The following is a 24,657-nucleotide window of genomic DNA, read 5'->3' as shown; positions in this document are numbered from 1 at the left end:
GGAAGGCTACGCTTTTCTTTCTCTTTCAAACTATCACCTCATTTCTGACAGTCTCAGAAATACCGTGCACCTTGAACAGCCACCTTGATCCCACTCCAAGCACCAGCCACCATGGAAGAATAACTCACGATGGATGAGTCTGTCGACGCGGCAAACTTCCTTGTGTTATTTTAAGAAACTCCCACAGCCGCCCCATCCTTCAGTCACCGCCACCTTGATCAGTCAGCAGCCATGACATCAGGGCAAGACCCTCCACTTGCAAAAAGAGTCCGCTAAAACCTCAAATGAGAGCACTTTTTTGCACTAACATAAAGTAAGACACAGTAGTACAGCATTGTTGACGGACTTCAGCGTAGTGAAAACATGACTTTTGTAGGTGAAACAACTCCCGTGTCTCGCTTTAGCACAGTGGTCTGGAGCTCACCCCACAAAATGTTCAAGCGTTGCCTATATGGCTGTAGGGATGGCCCAGAAACACCTCCACAGTCCCCGAGACCTAAATCGTTTGAAGGGTTTTCTTCCAAACCCTTGGCTGAACATCGCAGCAACCCTCTTACCAATAGACCAAATTCTCCCGTCTCTTCTTGTACAGAGCCCCGGCCCTGCATGGTCCTGGATTCGGGGTCTCTGTACTCACGCCAGGGTGCCTGGAGACTCCTTAAGAAAATCCGACGTCACCCAGGCTGAGATATGATAAGGAAAGCTTCAAATATCCCTCTGCGGGACCACCGAGGACAAGTCCACGTACCTAAAATGAACTCAGTATCTTCTCTCTCTAAACTGATGTTGCCCTTGTGTTCCCTCCTTCGGTGCACACACCAACCAGTCGCCCAAGCTGGAAACCCCGACACCATCCACACGGCTCTCCCCTCACGTCCTTTACCCCCACCCCCGCCATGCTCTATGGATCGCAACTTCTAAAGTTTCCTAAACCTGTCCCTACTCCACACTTTTGCGTTGTCTGGTCTGAGCCTTTGCCTGCTCTTGACCAGCCTATTACAAACGCATCTGCAGGGGTCTCTGCCCACAGGTCGATGACTCCAAACTATGTCCCCGGCAAATTTGAGCCTGATGACTTAACTCCTTTCGACCCTTCAGTACCTTCCCATCACCTGGAGGCTGAAATCAAAACTAATTAACACCCTTGAAGTCTGTGCTGGCCTAGGTTCCTGTCACTCCCTGCTTCCTACCTGAGGCTCTGGCCCGTTTGCCCTCTAGGTGTGGTCCCCACTACAGGAGCATCCCCCTCAGCTGGGGGGCTCATTAGCAATCCAGAATCAAGGCACCAGCCCTGGGCCTGCACAGTCAGACCCTGTGCTGCATGGAACCCCCAGGACAGTTGACAACACATCCAGGTTTAAGAAGCTCGTCCCGAGACCGCCTTTCCAAGCCTCAGGTCTATCTATGGCAGCCTTCTCCAGGAGACGTTAGCCAATTAACTAGTTAAGCAAGCAATGCACTTTAGGTATTTTCAGCACAGGAAAAAAAACAACTGTTCCACCTTAGTCCTTAAGGTTTGTAATCAATGAAACTATTTCTGTAATGCCCCCTTTTTGCGTTTCGTGCATTTTTATGTTGACCCGTTTCTGTTCTCCCAGAAAGGGATTAGCTGTTGGCCTAACTTTGTTTTTATTTCCTCAAACACCAGCTCCTTGATGGATCAGTAGGTCATTCATTTGTACATTAATTTAAAAGGTTTTTAGCTTTCTGTGTCTTTAATTATACGTTGCGTCCTTTTAAACAAGTTGAGCTGAATCCTTACTCCATTTATTTTTATTAACGTTTGGGGGTTTTTATGGAAGGTACTTAAGCTATTCATTTCCCGTCGAGTTTTCTCTTTTCAGCTGTCAACGCGATTTCGGAGGGAAAGGCGACATTCCCAATCTTGTCTCCCTCACCTCTGCTTTCGGTCTCACGCCTGCTTATGTTACGGCTCCTAATTCCCTCGGTCACAGTCTCTCATTAGTGATTTTGCCTTTTTTTCTGTCCACCTGCTGACTTTCTCCAGAGCAATAATGCACATAAGTTCCTTCCAACTTGAAAAAGACAATGTTTTACGTAGCTCATTTAATTACAGTAACATCCATTTCCTTAAAAACTGTATCGAGGATGTATCACCCACGGCTGTGAGAGGAGACAGAGCAAGGATTCTGGAACTTTCCAACAAACTGCTTGGGTTTTCTAAGGAAATCTCCTAAATGACTATGTATATACACGTGTACTTCTCTATTATATCATCTGTATCTGTAATTACATCAATAGCATCTACACCTATATGTTTAGCTATACCAGCTATACCTAAATCTCTATCTTTATCATTTACATCAACATCATCGACACCTGCATTTAAGTCATCTATGGGTATGTCTATATGTATCATCTATATTTCCATCTATGTCTAAATCATCTATATGTATATCTAAGAGGTCAGATCATTCTTACGAAACATAATTCACCTCCACGCACAAAGCCGTAGGCGTAAGTAACACCATCTGACTTCCATTTTGTCCTGACCAAGCTCCCACAAATTAAAGTAATCCATTCCCAGGGATGCATCCACCAATATATTGTCAGTGCATGGAGGGTGGGGTCCACACCGTATCCATCTTTGAACCCCTGCAGCTACCGGGCAATGCTTTGCCCTCCATACTCATAGACCTACGCAGGAACGGCTGTAGCCTTGCTTTATTTTTTTCTTTGTTATTTAGCATCACGTGTTTACGCATATAACGCAACTACAGCGTATCGAAATCCGTCGTTGATCACAGCTGGTCCCAACGGTAGACCAGAAACCCCCACAGCATCATTCCAACGTAGCTATTGTTCTAGAACATGGTTTCCCAAGCTCGGCACATTGACATTTGGGGCATAGACTCCTCTTTTGTGGGAGGGCTGTGCTGTGCACTGTAGGAAGTTCAACATCATCCCTGGTCCCCACCCAGTAATCGCCAGGAGCACCCCCTTACCAATGCAATACCAAAGAGGTCCCCAGATATGGTCCAGTGTCCTCTGGTGGGCCAAAACAGTCCCCAGTTTACAACCAGTCGTCTCGGCATTATAATCACAAAATAGCTTTATTTTTCATACCATGTCATGGTGGAAAATGCGATTTCAACATGAGGAAATGAACCATAAACTGTGCTCTCTGATTATACCAGACTCTCTGCTGAATGTAACCAGAGGGGGAATTTACAGACCCTGCCCTGCGGGAGACCTCAGGAGAGCACTGTCACATTACTCCCAGTATAATTTGAAGGGATATCACAACTGTTAAGGGACAATAAATACACACCAGATTTCCTTCAAAGCTGCATTTTTTACTGGGGGAATAGGAATCCATAGTGTATCTTGATTTAAGAGTACATGTCAGTATTTTAGCAGGGCACTAAATTCTTCAAAGGTGGTGTTTGAAAGGCTCGCTGTTTCTCAAATCAGCTTGGACGCAGGCATCCCTCCAGCATAAAGCTATTTGAATACTGCAATTAGAGCTACTTCAAATTTGTGCTTTTTCACCCACAGATAAGGTGTGACCAGGGACAAATTTATCCCCACGGCACCTAAGACACCACTTTCTTTTCGCCCAGGGGGAGAAAAAGCCAGCAAAGTGAAAATAATAGAAACGCAACAGCTTTAGGTAACTGATCAGAAATACTTACTAGGACCCAAAATTGGTTATGGGCAGCAGTTATGTGCATGAAGAATAGCCACTAACATCTGCAAGCCAACTTGTGTTTTGTTTTGTTTTGTTTTTTACATTGAAATAAGCTGGTTTTCTCTCGTGCCCGTTAGAGTGTCATCAAAGAATACATTTGCTTCCCATTGAATCACGAGCCTCTACTTTTGATCTACATTTGGCCTCCTTTGGGACAAACATAACCACCCCAAAAATCCTGGTGTGCAGTGTGTGTGTGTGTGTGTGTGTGTGTGTGTGTGTGTGTTCTTCCAAGGAACTAATAATCTGATTCATGTGGTCCCTTCCCCCAAGTATCATGGGTCTATGAAGCCATTAAATGCTTCCTCTGAACCTTGCCTGGTTCCTTCGCTTTTACTCCTTCCTGATATTACACTGAATGTAGCATTACATTTTCTATTGCCATTTCTGCTTTTGTGTTCTCTGCATCTGCCTATGAATATCTATGAATTTGTTGTGCTGTCTTGGATGAGGAATGACCTCCTACCGTGTGATACAGTCACAGATGCTAAAATAACACAGATCCTGGCATGTTTTCCACACACTTCCAAGTATCCAGTTTGGCCAGCCATGCTCCATGACTTCCGGAAGCTCATTGGGTGGACTGGTAATACAGAGATACAGGCGTGGTTGAAAGCCCATGGTCCAGATTTACTCATTCTCCTCCCCCGAGGGAATTTTGGAGCAAGCATCCTGCATGGCCGTATGTCTGACCACTTAGTGGATTTGGTTGCTTCTGGAGCCCAGTTGGAATCACTCATGGAATAAATATGGCGGAACTGTACCTGCAGTCAAGGTCCCAGATGAGTTGAGCTGGCAGTGGGGTCCTCTGGGAACACCTTCTCTGAAATTCCCAGGGAACCGGGCATCTTGCTTTCTTGCTCTTGCAATTTTGTTTTCCTTCTAAGTATTAAGATAAGGTCCTCAGAATGCATCTTCTTACCTGTGACTTGGCTTTGACAACTTTTGAGCCCATAACTTACCTTCATTTTAGGAAGAATACCTTAGTGATTCCATTCACTGCACTAGGCTTCATGAAGTTGCCATGTATCTGTTAGAAGAATTGGACAAATTCTGGAAGTGGTTCCCACTCAGAAGTATCAACTAAGGCAGCTATGTTTGCTGCCCAGATGGACTTTGATTTGTCTTCCTATTGGGTCAGGGTGTCCCATATCCACGGACTTAACCCGAAGCCAAAATGACAGTTTTGAAATATTACACATTGAATCAGGTTAAAAAGCAAACTGAGATGCCTGTAGGTAGAATTCTTCATGTACCCTTCTCTTCAACATGAACCAAAAATGCTTATGATGTCGTCACAGTATGGTCTCAGACACAGAGTTTTGTATCATATGACAGTTACCAAGTGTGATCTATTTTTACAATACAGCCCCCGTTTAGATTAGGAAAATAGGTTAGGTAATCACTGTCCAATACATCTGTCAGATAATTTATAAAGAAAAGCAAATCTAATTACTCCGTCTACTACATTAAACTATGCATTGCCAGTATGAAAAATATACACACACCAACTTTAGGAGCAAGATATTTCTCTTTGAATATATGTTCACAGAATTTATATTCAAGACTAATTTTAAAATATGCATCTTTACATACTTACTAGAACATATTTTAATTTAGAATGAAAATTACCTAGGGAAAGATCTTTAGAAATAAGGCTTATTTCTTGGCTTGCATCATAATTTGAACCAATATAGGGTAAAAGTTCATATTTTACTTTGCAGCTTATAAACATTAATGGAGAATCTTGGGAACTTCCCTGATAATAAATGTAAAACTCTATTCTCTCCTACTTTACAAAAACCACAGCATGGCTAAAACTACTTGAACTAGATAGTTCTGACGGATGCATTCATAGTACAAAAAATACCTCTTTTCAGATTTCAGAGAAGAAAACTCAGTGGTCAGTGTTATTTGTATCCTGTAGCATTTTGTTTTTGGCACATTTTCATATTTTGCCCCATGGTTTCCGTCCCAGCAAGAACGTCCCCTGCCTTGTTTTGAAACTCCATACAACACATGGGGCGCCTGGGTGGCTCAGTCGGTTGAGCGACCGACTTCGGCTCAGGTCATGATCTCGAGGTCCGTGAGTTTGAGCCCTGCGTCGGGCTCTGTGCTGACAGCTCAGAGCCTGGAGCCTGTTTCAGATTCTGTGTCTCCCTCTCTCTGACCCTCCCCTGTTCATGCTCTGTCTCTCTCTGTCTCAAAAAATGAATAAACGTTAAAAAAAAAATTAAAAAAAAAGAAACTCCATACAACACAAATGTTCTCGTTTCTAAAATCCCATCGCTTTTATTTCGTTCATTAAATTGTTTTAATCCCCCCTCCACCAGATCCTACTACATAAATGTATTCCCTTTTCCATCACTACATCATTGAAGTATTGCTTGGCTGAAAGATGACACAATTCCAAAAGAAAGTAGCCAGGTCAGAAAACGTAGATGTTTCAGCCTGCGGAACAGGAGCGTAGACCATTGGAAACCACTGGGGATGCAGACGTCATCAGGAACGTCTCCCAACACGGCTTCTTATGCTCATCCGTCCTGCCTTCTCGGGAAGGAGGTGTGGGATCAGACCACTGGACTCAACTCTGCTTGACAACCTGTTCACCAGCGTCTCAAAAAAACCAACACGCAACGCCCACCAAAGATTTCATGAGTGTATTTCTTACTGGTGAGCTGTGGGCAGTAGGTGTGGGCCCAGCGTGAGGGCAGGACACCCTTAACGCTAACTACATCTTAAACATGTCTAGACCCGCAGAGGTAAAGTTTTGATGTCTTGGTGCCGTTAGCTGCCCCTGTTCCTTATTTTCCTTCTCTTTTTTTCACATTAGTTATTTAGAACCATAATTTCAAATTTTAAAATAGCAATGCGTGACTCCTAGAAGTGTTGTTAGAACTTTTAAGCGAAATTAGTTAAAAAAAAAACAACTCGAAAGTATCTACTATTTTCAATATAATAAAAGAAAAGAAAAACTAAGAAGGTCAAATTTGATCTTATAAGTTACTCAAACAAATTATTGAAATGAACGGATAAGTCATTATTCAGTATATTTTTCAGGGATATTTCTTCTATTACTGCTTTTCATTCATTTCCACTGTGTTATACAACATATTTCTTTCTAAGGCTAATTTTTAAAAATTTGTTTAGGTCCATTGATTAAAAGTTACAAATACAAATGCACAGCTCTTTCCTTTTTCTGATTTTACGGCTACCCTTTTGTGAGAGTTCCATCAGACAGAATAATGTGTATGCCCACAGAAGCACTGGGAAGCCATGCGAGTTAGTGACCCCATCACACACTAGACCCCAACTACAGAGTATCGTAGGGAAGGGAGATCCATGTGGGCTGCAGAAATCACAGGAGGCAGAGGTTGAGGGGGTGTTTTGAAAGACGGACAGATTTAAATCAGGGTGAGGAAGGGGCAAAGTCATTACAGGTACAGAGAGGAGAGTGGTTTCCAATCAAGGGACGGGCCACACGAAAGAAAGCACTCCATGGGAAGAATAATGCCAGGGACAGAAGGTAATGTGGTGAATACAGGTTCCTATCATAGAGCCAGGCTACAGAAAGTTACCTGGCTTTGACTTTCGTGGCCGCAAGACTGATTCTCGATCATTTATATTTGTATTTATATTCATAATATAATGTATTATTATGAATTATTATTGTATATTATATAGAGATAGGTATTATGATGGATGTTTATAATAATTTCTATTCAGAGTATTGCTTATCTTTTTGTGTAATGTCTTATCCCCTTAAGGAGATTTTAGATTTATGTATGGGGAAGCCTTAGGTCACTCACAATTTTACCGCAGAATACTGATGAAAAGCTTCTTAAATTTTTGAATAAATAAGTGGCAACGGAGATGAAACCATCATCACCATCATCATCACCATCATCAACATCATGACCCTCATCACCATCATCATCACCATCAGCATCAGCATCATCAACATCATCCCCATCACCATCGTCACCTCCGCCATCATCACCTCCACCACCGTCACCATCATCCTTGTCGTAATCATGATCGTTATCATCATCACGACCATTATCATTCACATCACCACCATCATCACCTTCGTTATCATCACCATCATCCCCATCTTCATCACCACCGTTGTCACCACCACCATCACAGAGGAGAGTGATCTGTTTTGTGGAAAGAAACAGGAAAGAGTGTATACCTGAGATAAGGGCAAAATGATTCAGGAGGTAGGAAGGAGCGAAGTTCTATTCAAGTGTTCTATTTTAACTTCCTCTTTAGCAATGAGAATTATTGAGTAGCTTCCATGTGCAAAGTCCAGTGGAATGAGGTTCATCTAAAAATAAATATAAATAGGGGCGCCTGGGTGGCTCGGTCGGTTGGGCATCCGACTTCGGCTCAGGTCACGATCTCACGGTCCGTGAGTTCGAGCCCCGCGTCGGGCTCTGTGCTGACAGCTCAGAGCCTGGAGCCTGCTTCGGATTCTGTGTCTCCCTCTCTCTCTGACCCTCCCCCGTTGGTGCTCTGTCTCTCTGTCTCAAAAATAAATAAACATTAAAAAATAAAAATAAAAAAATATAAATATAAATGAATGAATGAATGAATAAATAAATAAATCAGACAAAGATCCTTGTCTTTGGAAGCTTATACATCCATTGCACATGTTTATGTGTATGTTTTACGCATTATTCTCTTTGTAAAGAATACTTGAGCTTTTCCTCTGCTCTAAAATTTCCAAGAAATCATCTGTGAAATGTTGCCCTTTCCTTCTGTAGGTCTGCTGGACTGGTGCATGGGGAGGAACTAAGCAGTGGCAGCATAGGCTGAACTCATTGCCAACAAATGACTCTTGACCCTGGGTAGTTAGATTAAGACCCACAGGCTGGAAGGTGAAGGCCACCAGATTCCCGGGGCAGAAGAGCACACTTTATTTTTATCAACCGAAGATTCTCCAGGAGAAATAACCTGGGGCGGGGGCAGGTGGGTAGAAACTGCTACAGATAAGAGATTCATCGCATCTGTGAAGCGTAATTAGATCATTCAGTCCATTTCCCACAAGGGGGATTCTTTTTTTTTTTTTAATTTTTTTTTTCAACGTTTTTTATTTATTTTTGGGACAGAGAGAGACAGAGCATGAACGGGGGAGGGGCAGAGAGAGAAGGAGACACAGAATCGGAAACAGGCTCCAGGCTCCGAGCCATCAGCCCAGAGCCTGACGCGGGGCTCGAACTCACGGACCGCGAGATCGTAACCTGGCCGAAGCCGGACGCCTAACCGACTGCGCCACCCAGGCGCCCCCACAAGGGGGATTCTTAAGGGGCACTGAGAACTCCAGGTAGAACATTCTTTCCAAGTAAGAGATTCGTTTAGAAAATGTCGGTACTTAGCACTGTCTCCCTTTTGTAGATGAAATGAAGTGGAAAGCATGTAATTAACAATAAATGGGGACAATGTGGGCGTCTCGAGCGGATTGTTCTGGGTCTTGCGGTTTTCCCTAAAGATACACAGGTAAAACCATACTGAATACTCTTATAGTGCAGAACGCCATGTCACTCCCTAGACCAAAGATCCCAATGGAGACATTTGTAAGTTCGTGAGGAATTAGGTGAGGAGAGCAAGCAGTGTCCTCAAACGGGGGCAATTTTTGTCCCCTGGGTAGGGTCACCAGAGAAAATGTTGCGAGGGACATACTTATGCTAAATAATGATTCCTTCTTTATCTAAAATTCAAATCTCGCTGGGTGTCCTATATTTTTATCTGCTAAGCCTGGCAATGGTATCTCCACCAGGACACTTAGCAGTGTCTGGAGATGTTTCGTGTTGTCAACACTGAGGGTGTCAGGTGCTTCTGGCATCGAATAGGAAGCTATTAAAATCCCACAATGCACAGGGCAGCTCTCCCACTGTAGAGAACGATCCAGTCCCAAGCCGTCAGGAGGAGCGCCCACACTGCAAGAGCCTGATCTCCTGTATTCTCAGTTAGATATGAGAGTTAGAAATGAGCCATGCAAACTCCAAACCCCTTTTGGTCCATTTTGGGTGCTCAGACTAACCCAGCAGGATGTCACTATGATTTTGTGCATTTCCCTCCCAAAGCACTTGAAACACTCTTCCAGAAACTAATAATGATGATGATGATGATGATGATGATAATTTGCAGTCAAAATGCATACAGTGCCCACTTTTCTTGGAAAATTGGCCTGCTTGAAATAGAACGTAACACCCTTGTCTCAAGAAACCAAAACTTGTTTGGGGAGGTTATTTGGATATCATACTGAGAACATACATTCCAAGCAAGAGCAGCCAAGCAGAATGCACAATTAATTGTTGAATAGTTAAGGTCAATTTACTGACACAGACAAGCCTTCGCAGACCCCAAGCTGTAGTTTCTCAGCTCACCGTCACATTCTACCACCTAGAGGGCATCCTAATCTGGAAATCCCGAAATGCGTCACGTACCCCACTGGTGACGGTTGCTCTCTTGGTGTCCATGGCCTCAATATAGGTCACCACCACCAACTGTCCAAGCCAGGAGTATCTAGGAATCATCCCTGAATCTTCTCTCCTCCCCCATGGACACTAGGAATCATCTCTCCTCCCTCATGGACACCGTATGGGCTGGCATGTCCCGTCAATGCCACCTGATAGATACCTCTCGACCTCGTGCATCTCCCACCATCCCTCTCGCTACACACACCGCTGCACTAACACCCCATCTCCGTGATCCAACAGTCACGATGCAAAGTTCAGAAGAGACGGGACAGAGGCATATAAAGCCCCCTGGGTCTCAAGCCTTCCGAATAGTGGCAGGATAAATAAAGCAAAATTACTTCTACCCATACTGCCAAGCAGGGGGGTACAGAACGATGTCGCCATCAATGGCAAATTGTCCCATTTTCTTTTTTTCTTTTTTTTTAATGTTTTTATTTATTTTTGAAGGAGAGAGAGACAGAGCATCAGCCGGGGAGGAGCAGAGAGAGAGGGAGACACAGAATTTGAAGCAGGTTCCAGGCTCTGAGCCGTCAGCCCAGAGCCCGACGCGGGGCTCGAACTCATGAACTGTGAGATCGTGACCTGAGCCGAAGTCGGACACTCAACCAAGGGAGCCACCCAGGCGCCCCAAATTGTCCCATTTTAAATGGCTCTGAGATGCTGTCACCTGAAATAATTGCTGTGTTGTTCCTCTTGTGCTATGTTTCACTGTCACTAGAAGGATCCAGAATCCACAAAGGTACACGAAATAAAGAGAGAGAGTTAAAACTTTCTGTACTAAGCTTCTCACTGATATTTTGCAGTGAGTAAGAGTCCGGTATAGGGAGGAAATATCCTAGGATTCATTTCTAATTTGACAAAGTCTGAGTACCCAAGGCATGACGAACCAGATCAGGCAGATTTCACTCACCTGATTTTATTCTGAAAGATGAGAGCAGTAGGAAAGATCTTTTGTGGCCCGTAGCCCACGTTCGTCTTTAAAAAGTCCCCATAAAATGGAAAAGGTTAAAACTCTAATTAAGCAATTAGTTAATCAATCCACAGGTACCAGCTCCTTTAATAAGATTAAATAATAAGATTGACTTTGCCCTACTATCTGGTAACTACTCTGCGTGTGTGATTTGTTGGGCACATTGAGGAATTATCAAATTATGGGACAAAACTGGCCATCAGAGAGCATAGAAAATAATTACGGTTTCTCAGCCTTGGCGCCAGGGGTATTTTGGTCCATGTGATCCTTTGCTGTGGGCTGTCCTGTGCACTGTAGCATATGTAGCAGCACCCCAGACATGTGCCTTCTACAGGCCAGTAGCACCCACCCTCCCAGTTGTGATGATCAAAACTCTTCCCAGACGTGGCTAAATGTCCCCTAAGGGACAAAACCACCACCAGGTGTTGAACTACGGCAATGTAATTTAGATAAATTCAACTAGACCTTTTTTCCTACCAGGGTTCACATATGCTACGCACTAAAAGTAAGGGGAGTAAATAAATGAACGGATAAACAAGCAAAGGCACAAAGAATCTGTACCTGCAACACATCTCACAGTCTAACAGGGAGATGATGATGTGTGTCTACAATGAGAATGAGAATGTGGTGTGTGCGTTCATCCAAGTCACGTACACAGGCGGTACAGAGGCAAGGAAGATTTCACAGGAATTGATGATATAAGAGAGAAGAAAAACCTTCCCAAGATGGCGACACCTAGGGTTTTGATGGATGAACACGAGTTTGCCAAGCAACATGGACGAGCATAGATGTATTCTCCAGGCTTTATAAACAAATTCTCTGTGGGCTGACAATCAGTTAGACAAAACTGAGAGTGAAATGTGAAAATTGTGGATATCAGTAATCGCCATAATGTTGTTGAATGTAAAACTATACACACACTAGGAGTCTAAGCTGTCTACACTTAAGAATATTTCTGAGCACCGACTGGATGCAAAATATTGGCTAAGGGTCATGAGGAAATGCAAACCAAAAAAAAAAAAGCCCAAAACAAAATAGCCTCTCTGGAATCGGTCACCTTTAGCAATGCTCAGACTCGGGCCCACGGGCCCACTGCCTGCTTCACAATTACCTGGCCCTCTGTTGAACACGCAGAACCCTGGGATGTAGACAAACCATAGAGAAACCCAGTCTACACATGGGGCTGCAAAATGTGCACGGTAAAGTCTTCACCCAGTCAATCTTTGCATACCGCAAGGTCTGAGAACCACTGATCGGGTCTCGTAGGAATGTGCAATTGAAATACACACAATTGTAATTTGAGTAAATTAACGATATGGAGAAAATATACATACGGACAAGACAACCCTGTCACTGCAGGGTTTCCAGACTTTATAGAGAGAACGAGGACCCATTACACAAGCGTAGCAATCCCCCAGAAGTGATCATGAGTACATGAAAATAAATCCTGAAATCAAGATGCTACCAATTGTCCAGTTTCTTCTTTCACCATCTATCTTGTTTTATTGAGCAAAGGACCTGAGGTCCAAGTGGAAATGAGAGATCTTAGACGTGGGATATGCATCTCATTTCAAATGAAAGAACATGCAATGCTTTCTGTTGCTGTGATGACGTCCCTTTGGTCGATATCGTGACTGGCTGTGGGGACATCCCATAATGCTGTTCCTTCTTGAGGGGAAGCTTCTTGTAAACCCGTCAAGAAGCCGGGCATTAACCGTGGGACTACGGTGCCGTGGAAAGCCACGGCTCCTTGGTGAATTCAACAGGGCTACTTTCAGAGACAGAAATGAATTGCTTGTGACAAACTCCAAGCCACAAGCCAACGTGTGGTCGGAAGACAGAGCAGGGGCCCGAAGGAAGGGAAGCAGTGGCAGGAAGTAAGGGCATTTTAGTATAGAAGGAGTCAAGGGAGCGTGCATAGGTGGAAATCTTCCAGAAGGTTTTCATGCTGAGAGATGCCATCATTCTGCACACACATAGAGTTGACAGGGCATGCTGTGGGGCTGGCTGCTGTGGCTCCTACATGTCCTCCTTTGCACAGAGTGACCCTTTGTTTCCTCCTCACCTGGAGATGCCTGGGAGGTGACATCCCACATACACCCGGGACAACTGTCAGGCACTGCCTAACTGACGTTGGGGTGCACCGGCTCATTTCCATGTCCTCAGGGTGACAAATAGCCTGTGTGGTAACGTGAACTCCACAGCTCCCCTGGCATCCAACAGGAAAGGATGCCCGGGTCCCCCCTCCTGTCGTAATGTGCATCCCTTGGTCTTTTATGGCTTCTCCCTGAAGACACCTGTTCCACATACCAGTACATAAGAGTCCTTACTCAGATTCTGATGCTAGAGAACACACAACAGACATACACTATTTGCAAAAATATTTCGGGCACGTGATGCTTTAAATGCTACTTATATAGAATATTTAAAGAAATGACAAGTGATTTACACAAAGACGTTTTCTCACATAACCACAGATGGTGAGTACCAGATATTACGGTCTCGTTACTGTCTGCTAATATTGAAGTCAACAATTTTTTAAAAGTAACAGCCTCGGGGTGCCTGGGGGGCTCGGTCCCTTGACCGTCCCACTTCAGCTCAGGTCATGATCTCGCAGTCCTTGGGTTTGAGCCCCGCATTGGGCTCTGTGCTGACAGCTCAGAGCCCGGAGCCTGCTTCAGACTCTGTGTCTCCCTTTCTGTCTGCCCCTCCCTTGCTTGCTCACTCTCTCTCAAAAATAAATAAACATTAAAATTTTCTAATCTTTAAAGTAATAGCCTCTATTTACGATTACTGTGTTCAACACAGAACCTCTCCACTGATGAAAGAGAAGCCCCCTAATCCCAGTGGACATCCCCAACCAGGTCTGAGGTCAAGGTCAGGGCTGATTATGCCTATAGAATGACTAGATTATAGGTGATTATAGAATTAAAGTCAGGGATTGATTTTTACCAACTTACGTACAGACAGTTGCTGTTACCAGAATCTGTCTCCGAGACCCCCTTCCAGGCGAGAGAGTGTTTGAGACAGAATGGGACCATTCTGATATACGTACTTTCAAGTAACATACCACCGTGGCCTTAAATGCTACACATAAAAAACACTTTCAATCCACGTGCAACCATTGAGCATTTTGCTTTATGTCCGGTAACTTATTAAACAATATGCCTTTTAGTCCTGGAGCAAAGAAGACCTTGACAAATTTATTAACAAACATAAGTTCATTAAAATGATCCTGTGGCTACATAATTTACGAAGTAATTAATTCTGACTTAAAACAATTATTTACTTGAAACTCAAATTTGCTCTGAAACCCAAAGCAATGTTTCGTCGCCACAACATAATGTCACCGATTATTTTTAAAAATTTTTTAACGTTTATTCATTTTTGAGAGACAGAGCACGAGCAGGGGAGGGGCGGAAGAGGGAGACACAGAATCAGAACCAGGCTCCAGGCTCCGAGCTGACAGCACAGAGCCTGATGCGGGGCTCGAATTCACTGACCTCGAGACCACACCCTGAGCCAAAGTTGGATGCTTAACTGACTGAGTCACCCCAGCGCCCCACCATGTCCATGATTATTACAGACTAATTCAATGCATCCTTAGAAGAAAAATGGCCCTAGAGAAGTAGCTTGGGAGTGGAACCTGAGATACGTCACATCTAACACTTCTATAGGTTCCCTGGGTGATGCTGGCCTGCGTCCGTGAATGACACATGGGTGTATATCAAGTTCCTGGACCATAAGGAGCAGAAACTCTAGACTTCAGGACCACATTATGAAATTATTCTGGCTTTTTCCAGAGCAGGAAAGCAAAAGACACCACCTACCTCAGTGGCCACACGTAGGACCTGGAGATCAATATGACCCTGTGAAGGGGGAGTGCATGGTCACGTGGCCAAAAGGTCAACCTCAGAGCAGCAGGGACCTCAGAAACACTGAACAAGTATAGTCTGGAAAAAACAAAAGAGAATCTAGACTCACATTCCTGAGCCAGGGAATATGATCGTGATTGCATAAACAGAATCATTTGAGGAAGAGAAGACAAGTAGGTCTTCAGACCCGGAAAAGCTCCAACATTGAATCAGGTGAGTGGAGATATTGTTGACGTGTGTAAGAGAAATGGGAATTTTGTTTACTTGATGGAGTGTTTATGGAATCGTTGGGTGACATCCATGAAAGGAATTGTCCTTCTTTATCCTGGCCAAGGGCCCTTGACTTAAAGCCCAACTTTGTCTGATGATCATACCATTTCTGTGCTTCCCCACGACTTATGTTTGCATCGTGGATCCTTTTGTGTGGTTCTCTTCTAACCCCTTCTGAGATTCTATTTAAATTTTACTTCTGGTGGGAAGAATGTTGTTGGTTCTTCTTGCCTTGTGTGTCCTATCTGACAACCTCTATGCTAACTGAAGTTTTGGGTCATTTACAGTAATACAAACATAAATCTAATTCTACTGTCTGACTCTATATTTTCTATTCACCCAGTATTTCCTACCCCATCCCTACTTCGCCTTCTTTTGGATGAATCCACTATTTTAGTTTGCCATTTTCTCTCCCTATTTGCTCACTCGTTGTACACTTTGCTTTATTCTTCTCCACATGTTCACTCTTATGACCTGATCACCTCCCAAAAGCAAATACTATCACATTAAGGGTTGGAATTTCAACATAGATATTTTATGGGGACACGCGCATTCAGTCCACAGCAGTATAGGATTGGCCATAGGGACAATGTAGGGACACACGGATCTCCTGAACAAAACAGCATCCGGAAATAAACCCACATGTGTATGGCTAGTTAATTTCCAACAAAATTACTTAAAGTTATCGAATGAAAACAAAAGAGACTGTTCTTTAAATCTTGTCTAGTTGAGCTGAACCCTCTAGATATGTACATACAACACACGTCTTGACCCTTAACTCACACCACATAGCCTAAAAGTAACCCGAAACTTATTGTTCCCCTAAACATAAAACCTAAAACTACAAAACTCACAGAAGACATCAGAGAAAACCGTGTTGTCCTCATGATACCCAATGACTTCTCAGCGTGCAAACAACACAATCCATAAAAAAAAAAAAAAGAAATACTGGAATTCATCAAGATTTAAATCTTCTGGTCATGATCTCACGGTAGGATTGAGCCCCACATTGGGTTCTGTGCTGACAGCACAGAGCCAGCTTGGGATTCTCTCTGTCTCCCTCTCTGTCTGCCCCTCCCCTGCTTACATTTTCTCTCTCCCTCTCAAAATAAATAAATAACCATTAGCAAAACAGTTAAAAAAAATGCAAGCAAACATATTTGAACAGACACTTCACAAAAGAGGTCATGTGAACGATCAACCGCATTGAAATGATTCAAGCACATGAAAACATGCTCAGCATCAGATACCAGGAAGGCGCAAGTTAAAAGGACAGTTGTATATCATGAAGTTTGTACACAAGCATCATATCCGTTTCGTCCGGAACAGCCCCAAACTGGGAATAAGGCACACACTTACGGTCAGAGCAATGTGCTAACAATCTGTGCACTATCCCTGGGAACATCCATGACGAAACAACGAAAAAGAACACGTGCCCACACTCCCTATCTGGGATGTGTCTTGGAAAGGATGTGGCTTCACCCTTGATGTTGGATCAAAGAGAGCTTTTGAGCCTGATCACGTCGCACCTGTGTTCACCTGTGCCCAGGCAAGCTCATAAGAACGCCCTTATTCACGCTGTCTTGGTACCAGAGGGTAGTTCGGACCACGCAAACCCCAGCCCATGCCCGCTAACAACAAGAAAAATGCAAGGTCACTGGGTGCTTGGCTGGCCCAGTCCGTAGAGCATCGCAACTCTTCATCTTAGAGTCATGAGTTCGAGCCCCACACTGGGCACAGGGCTTCCTTACAAAAATAAAATGAAAAACAAAATTAAAAACAAATCCCAAGTCACCAGCCCCTTCTCTGCTCGGATGGTTCTGTGCCAGCTTGAATCCCCTCTCCCTTCTGCTCTCTTCATAAAAGGCTCATAATGTGAATAATATATTCTTTCCTACCCTCTTGGTGCATATGGTGTCATTACTTTAGACATCTTCACCAATTATTTTCTTGGGGTGGGAGGTGTTGATTGTTCCATCTGTATGGCACCTATAAGACACGTCTTGAAACATAACTCTAAGAAAAAAAACACAAGAATATAAAGTGCATAATCCCATGCCTATTAAAATCTAAAACACAGCTACATGCAAAATGAGATTAACAAAAAGCGTATCAGAGGCTGCCAGGGGGCTGTCAGGGCGTGCAAGGAAATCAGTTTCAAAGACACACAAGAGAACACTCAGCGGCGATGGAAACACCATCCATTTGGGGCTGTTGTAGTGATTCAACTTGGGCGAACCCTTGTCAAAACACATCGAGTTGTTCGCTTGAAGAGGGTGCATTTGGTTACATGCGAATTACACTTTCAAGAAGTTGAGTCTGGTTTGTTTTTCGGGAAAGCATTAAAATAAGCTTGAAAGTACGATATGTGTTCAAAGAATCCTTGTAGACGCTGATAGGGAAAATGTGGTTCCATTAGGAGTGAATTAACAGGTTGCGTTGAGAATCCAGGTGAGCTTATGGAGAGCAAACTAACAACCAAAAATGTTTATCCAACGTTGAACTTAAGATAGCAGCACCCTATGGTGATTGACGTGTGGACTGCACCACAAGGTGCAATTGTCTTTAGAGGATGCTTGTGTGTGCGGCATCACCAAGGAGAAGGGGAGGCAGGAGAGATGGGCATGGATTGGCATCTCGAGGAAGGCTCGCTGGGGACGGTGCCGCTTGACGTTGGCTTTGGGGAGAATGGAAGGAGCCTTGGGTGGGAACCATTGAGAGCACTTCATAACAAATTGCCACAAATGTAGAGCCTTCAAACATCCCAAACTTATTATCTTCCAGTTTCTGGGAGTCAGGAGTCCGGGCATGACGTATGTGGGTCCTCGGCAAGGCTGTAATCAAGACGTCGGGCAGGGAAGGGCTCTCCTCTGTGGGGGTTCAGCTGGGGAAGGGTCCACTTGCAAACTGTTGACAGAATTCATTTCCGTGTAACCGAAGGAAGCAAGGACAACAAGGCTGTACACACAGTTTGCTAGTGAGATAGAGTCTGCTCTGGTGTCATAATCATGGGAGGGACATCTCATCGCTTTTGCCATATTTCCTTGGAGGGAAATGGTGACAGGAAAGTCACGCATCCTACCGTCATTCAAGGGAAGGGGATCCTCTGAAGATACGCACACCAGAAAGTAGACATCACGGGGACCACCACTGTCTATCCACCGCCACTCCCCGACCGAGTCCCATGAAATCCTTTAGGAACTCTACCGTGTGCCTCCCAGAGCTCATTCCAGCAGAGCAAGAGTGATTTGAATTCTACAGATTCTCCTGAGAATCTCCTTCCATCCCCGAGGAGCAGCCTTCTGGGGGTCGGACACTGCCGTGGCCGCGAATTCTGATAGGGCCGTGCCAACGCCGCAGTTTTCCAGGGGACGCGTGAGGCGGTGATCTGTTCAAACAAGATCTTTGGCAATGCGAGTTCGAATAATCATCTTCCAGTTCCCCCTGCTGGGTCCTCTGTGCCCTAAGAATATTCATGAAATCAACAGGACTCCAAACTTCTCGTTTGTGGGCTCCAAGGGTGTTGAATTTGTTTCCTGGGCCCAAGGGGCAGCTCCAGGCTTGACACGTGGGGGAGAGCTTGCTGGCTGTTTACTCACCGTTGACCTGCGTGGCTTTGTTTCTTAATGTAAACTGCCCCAGGAGGTGAGAAGTTCAAGAGCTGCTGTAAAATACCATCATCGGGTCTGATGTTATAAATAACAACGAAGCACGAAGCACGCATATTTGTTTTCGGTTGTAGGGCAGCCCGAGGGGATCAAGGAGTGTCAAACAAAGAAAGCCAAAGGAGCACCTGATTCAGTCCTGTCTTACCCAGCTGCCTTTCAGGGAGGGGCTACGAGGGCCCAGAGTTACCCCTCTCCATCCACCCCACCCCACCCTGCCTTCCCACCCACCCCATCCCATTGCATCTGGCTCCTAACATTCCGCTGTCTTGTATCCAGGATCAAATGCTCAGCAAATTGCCTTATTACTTGGTCTAGGTATAATTTACCCGCTTTCCTTTCTTAAAGGGGGGGGGGGGAACAAAAAGCAAATTTTGTTTGTGACTTGCCCTTGAAGGTAAAGTGTTTCCTTCTTCCCCCTCCACAGCGAACCCACCTGTCCACCGGCGTACTCGTGAATATGTCACCCTACAGGCGAAGGAAACAACGTCTCCATTTTTGAGGCAAGGTAAACCCATCATGTTGTCATCCTGAGTAATCTTCCCATAATTTGATATCCCAATCAGCTCCAATCTGGGTATTTGATGGCTCGTGGGTGCCCGGTTCTGCCGCAGGAACTGTGATTTAATGCTGCAGTCACTGCTACACAGCTCAAGAGAAACGGCTTCACCCTAAAGAAAAATAGAGTATAGTGAAACCTGGTCTGCCGTGCCCAGAGAAGGAAAGGCTCCATGAAAATTTGTATTTGTTGAATGTGCACATATCCAGGGGATGGCCCCCGGCCATTTCCAAGAGGTCTGAACCTAACCCAGATATGCTTCTTCCATATCTCTAGCTGGATTTCAAAAGGAGGCAGAATGCAATATTCTGGCTTTGAAGCACGCTTCTAAAAATTAATGAGGATGAGAAAACCCAAGTTACGAGTGGTATTTCGGTTTTAAGGTCTTCTGACATCTTAACTCAATTAACTAACTGAGGCCGAGGAGATAATTAGTTGAGCACGAGGTCAGTCGCTTCTGTGGAAGAAAAACCAGAACCCTCCGGGACCTGAATGTGAATATAATTCCTATAATTTATTCACTCCAATTAACCATTACCCATATGTCTTGTGCATGGCGAATGAGACCTTGAATTCACTCTAGGAGCAGTAAAGAAAGAGGGAAGGTCAGTAATAGATTCTCTTATCACCTAAGCAGCCACCGGCTTTTCCCCCCAAATAGGTAACATTTTCTCATTTGTTATTAGTGTCTGATTTCAAACATAGCTGTAGGAAATAGTCTTCTGTTCTTTGTATAAATGGAGCAGAACACTGGTTCCACTAAATAGTTTTAAACTTTTCCATCAAGCATCATATTTTTGTGTCATGACTGCTGAACCACGGTGAACTGATGAAGGTTCGAGAAAATCCAGTCATGTTGTCGACCTTCTGAGTCATGTGAGTGTGCCCTTCAGCCCCAGATGGGTTTGCAGCTGATTCCTCGATCTGTCTGATACACAAGAGGAAGACATAGAATGGACCAGAAAGGGTTCTTACGAAGATGTTGACGTCATGAGAAGATGTATGGTCAGGTCTCATGTTCCATTGCTGAAGGCAGCTCTTGCTGGTCTGTGATGTCTGAGACTCATGTTGTCCACAGGTCTTGCATCCGGGGACTCAGGAACGGGTCTCAGGGAACACCAGCGTGAAACAATGGACAGCAAAAGGGTCCTCCATGGGAATCACCAAAGTAGCCATCTGCATTAACAACATGTAAGACTCAAGTGTCTCCACTGAGCGTACTCTACTCTGAGTACAGCTCAGAAGAGACAGTGACTCTCTTCAATTCTGCATGAACCACAGCATTGTTTTTGGCAAATTGAGGCTTCTGGAAAACCCAGAAGAATTCGATCTCACCCAAGGACACATGTGCTAACGTGGTCTGTGGTTGTGACTGGGGCCAGGGAGAGCTGGTTCTCTTGCATGTTCCAAAAGCAACTGCACCGATAAGCAACTTTGCATATAGGGGGGTCATGAGCTCTTCGCTCAGGGTGTGTGTGGAATCTTGGTGTGTGAGGAACCTCGAGGCGTCTTTTTTGAGCTCCGGTGGATACGGACAGCAGTTTGGACACAGCAGAACTCCTGCAAACAAACTATGGAACATAAGTAAAGATGTGTCCTTGACCCCTGGTAATGGGAATCCATTTTAAAGATCATATTAGTGGAGCCTGGAAAATTCAAGTACAGTTAACTGGAAGAATTATTTTCCCGAGCTTTACTTGGAGGCAGACAGGGAAGAAGAAAATGATGATTGCAGGTGCACCATGGAGGTTCGACCTCGAGCCCATTGCCACCAACAGGTAGTAGGCACCAACACTGACATAGTTCGGGTAATGTTCTTAATTCACACTACACCATTTGATATATAAAAAAAAACTCCTCAAGAGGGACGCCTGGGTGGCTCAGTCGGTTGAGCATCCAACTTCAGCTCAGGTCATGATCTCGCGGTTCGTGGGTTCAAGCCCCATGCCGGGCTCTGTGCCGACAGCTCAGAGCCTGGAGCCTGTTTCAGATTCTGTGTCTCCCTCTCTCTCTGACCTTCCCCCACTCATGCTCTCTCTCTCTCTCTCTCTCTCTCTCTCTCTCTCTCTCTCTTTCTCTCTGTCAAAAATTAATAAACATTAAACATTTTTTTTTAAAAATCCTCAAGAACACAGCTGATGATACAAAAAAACTCTGAAACCAAGGACATCATGACTTTAATAGCAATCCGGGCGACATATGCCGTGCTCCCATAATTCCATAAATTGTGTCTGCAGACTCAACGGCCTCTATAGAACAAAATAATAAGGTTTGCCCTCCATTATAATCCAGTTGGACTTCCCCAACAGAATAAATCCAATAACCTAGTTCATCTAATGAGAACGAGGTCACGGTTGGTGCAGACTTAAATGACCTTTTAATTATTCATAATATAAGATGTGCTATTTAGAGGGAAAAATCTTATCCAGTGGGCAGAAGGTTCATTTGAGGTAAAATAAATAAGGCAAGCATTTAAGAATAGCATTAACATGTTGACTGCAACCTGTCTCGTGCTGGGTTAATTCACTGGTGCCATAAACAGTGCCAATTTCACATTATAAATCCTACCTATCGTTTATCAGGCACATCGTAAATAGGATTTATTCACGGTGCTACGTGAAATCAAAGAAGAAGATCCCAGCACATCAGAGGTGAGGATGTGCGATCTGATCGACAGTTCACCCAAAGAGAGAGAGTTGCATTTCCGTGCCCGGGACCCAGTGGTAAATCAAACACAAAAGTGTCGCCTATTTAACTTTCTTTTCACTGCCATTGAGGTGCCACTGAGGTGCATTGAGGTGTGCCCGAGCAGAAGTTTTGTTAGACGTGGGGAATGAAATGGGAGAAGTAACTTCAGCTTGTTATCTCCTACCAGCATGAGGTACGTTCTCCCTAACCGGCTAATACGGGATCCTGAGAAGGAGCACACATGGGAATGGAAGGAATACAACGCTCACAGTCTGTGATGTGTCTGCAGTTTTCCATAGCTCGTACAATTCCGATCTCCTCATGACCCTCCTGTGATTCAACATTGCCATTAGACCAGAAATCCCTCGAGACAAGCCGTACGGTGGACATCTGTGGCAGACGTCCCCTGAGGTGGCCCTCGACGAGTCATGTCTTTGTATGTACCCCTCCCCTCTCGTGCAGCTGGCACCTGCGAATTGCTTCCAGCCAATACACCATGGCAACGAGATGTCACCTGTATGATTAGGTTATGTGACACGGGACTCTGTCGGAGTCTCAGTGCTAGGTTGCCCTACTGGCTTTGAAGAGTGAGCTACAGCGTTGGCAGCTGCATATGGAGACAACTAGGTGCCCAAGAGCTGCGAGACATCTCTAGGACCAACAGAAGCCCCAGTGACAAGCCGCAAACAAAACATGTGGACCTCAGTCCTTCAACTTCAACAAACCGAATTTTGCCAACAGCCCATGGACTCGGAAGGAAACCCTGAAATCTAGAAAAAAAAACACACAGCCTGGATGACACCTCTATTGTAGCCCCGTAAAACCCGGAGCAGAGTACTCAATAAGTCGTGACCAGACATCTGACCCACATACAATAAATGCATAATAAATGCTTGTCATTCTAAGCTGTTAAGTTCATGGCAATTTGTTACACACCACGGCTGACCAATACAGAATTATTAAGAAGGAGGCCACCAGGACATGCTTGAATAGCCAAAATATCTCATCTGGATGAATTCAATCATGCTACAAGTTCTAGTCGCTAGTCTTAAAGCTCAAAAATTAAGACCGAACGCAGCATTCAGCAACAGAGCGACATTAACTAAACTCATAAGATGGATGAACAACACAAAAGTGCTAATTTGCATTTTCTTTCCTTTTTCTTCTTTTTCTGTTTCTTTCCCCTCCCCCCTGGTGGGAACTATAACAATTACGCAGAGCAGAAAGTGCACATAACTGAACCCGTGTGGGAAACCAGAGTGTAATTACAAGGATGCTTTCTGAACACAGAACAGAACAAGCCGGGATGCACATCCCGATATCTAATGATGTCATGGTACCCTCACCTCTGGCTGTCACATCCAAGAAGGACAATCAGCCTTGCTGTCTGCCATTCGTAGAAGGGTCCTTCTTTCCTGGGCAACATTTTGGAAGGATGCTGACAGGCTCTGCCCTGGACATCCCCCTTTTCTGCGATTCCCTCCCTGACAAGCTTCAGTAATGTGACACAACGTAAGTTAAGTTCTTATTAACCCGAAAACCAATCTCTCAGGTGACTGTGCACACGGTTGCTGTGACCCAGTGGGTGTTGGCATTCTACTTTTTAGGTCACAGACCACTTTCCTTTCCTTGCTTTCTGTCTAAACTCTTTCAAGAGCACGACAGAGTCCACCCAATACGGCTCGCAAGTGAGGGGGCGATCTGGGGTGTCAAGAGAGGACACAGTCTGTTTAGGGCCACAGAGCTGGTAAATAGGTGAGCTAAAACCAAAAACAACCCAACACACCCAGTGTCTGTTTTATTACAAGCCCATGCCCTGTCGCCTACAGAGTCTGCCTTTCCTTTTATTTTATTTTATTTTTTTTAAAGTAGGTTTCACGTTCACTGTGGAGCCCGACGTGGACCTTGAACTCACAAGCCTGAGCTCAAGACCTGAGCTGAGATCAAGAGTCGGACGCTTAACCGACTGAACCACCCAGGAGCCCCCCCTCCCCCAAAGAGTCTGCCTTTCCAAATCCTTCACAATCCAGGAGTATGTTTGTGTCCACGGATGGCCAGACCCCACCTTATTCCTCACTGGAAGTCTGAGATCCATAGACACGAGCATTGCAACAGGCAGAAGCTGAGCCCACTGCTTGTCCCCTGGGCTCACCTCCCTGTAAGCTGTAAGGCAGACAGGGTCCATTCACTAATTAGCAACGCCCAAAGCCAGGAGCACCCCCGAGAGCTTCCTTTCAGCTGGCACAAATGTCTTCCTTCCCCCTGCAGCCAGGTGTCCTTGGGGAGAGCCAGTGCAGGGAACAATAGCATTCTCAGCAATATACTAGTTTGCAAAACAGGAATAATCACTTTCCAGCACATACTCAGCGGCAGGGAACACAGCAATCTGTTCCAGAAACCACCATATGTAATTTTCATCGCAACCCCAGGAGA

This window comes from Panthera tigris, chromosome X, assembly GCF_018350195.1.
Source record: "Panthera tigris isolate Pti1 chromosome X, P.tigris_Pti1_mat1.1, whole genome shotgun sequence".
NCBI lineage: Eukaryota > Metazoa > Chordata > Mammalia > Carnivora > Felidae > Panthera > Panthera tigris.
This window is presented reverse-complemented; position numbering follows the sequence as displayed.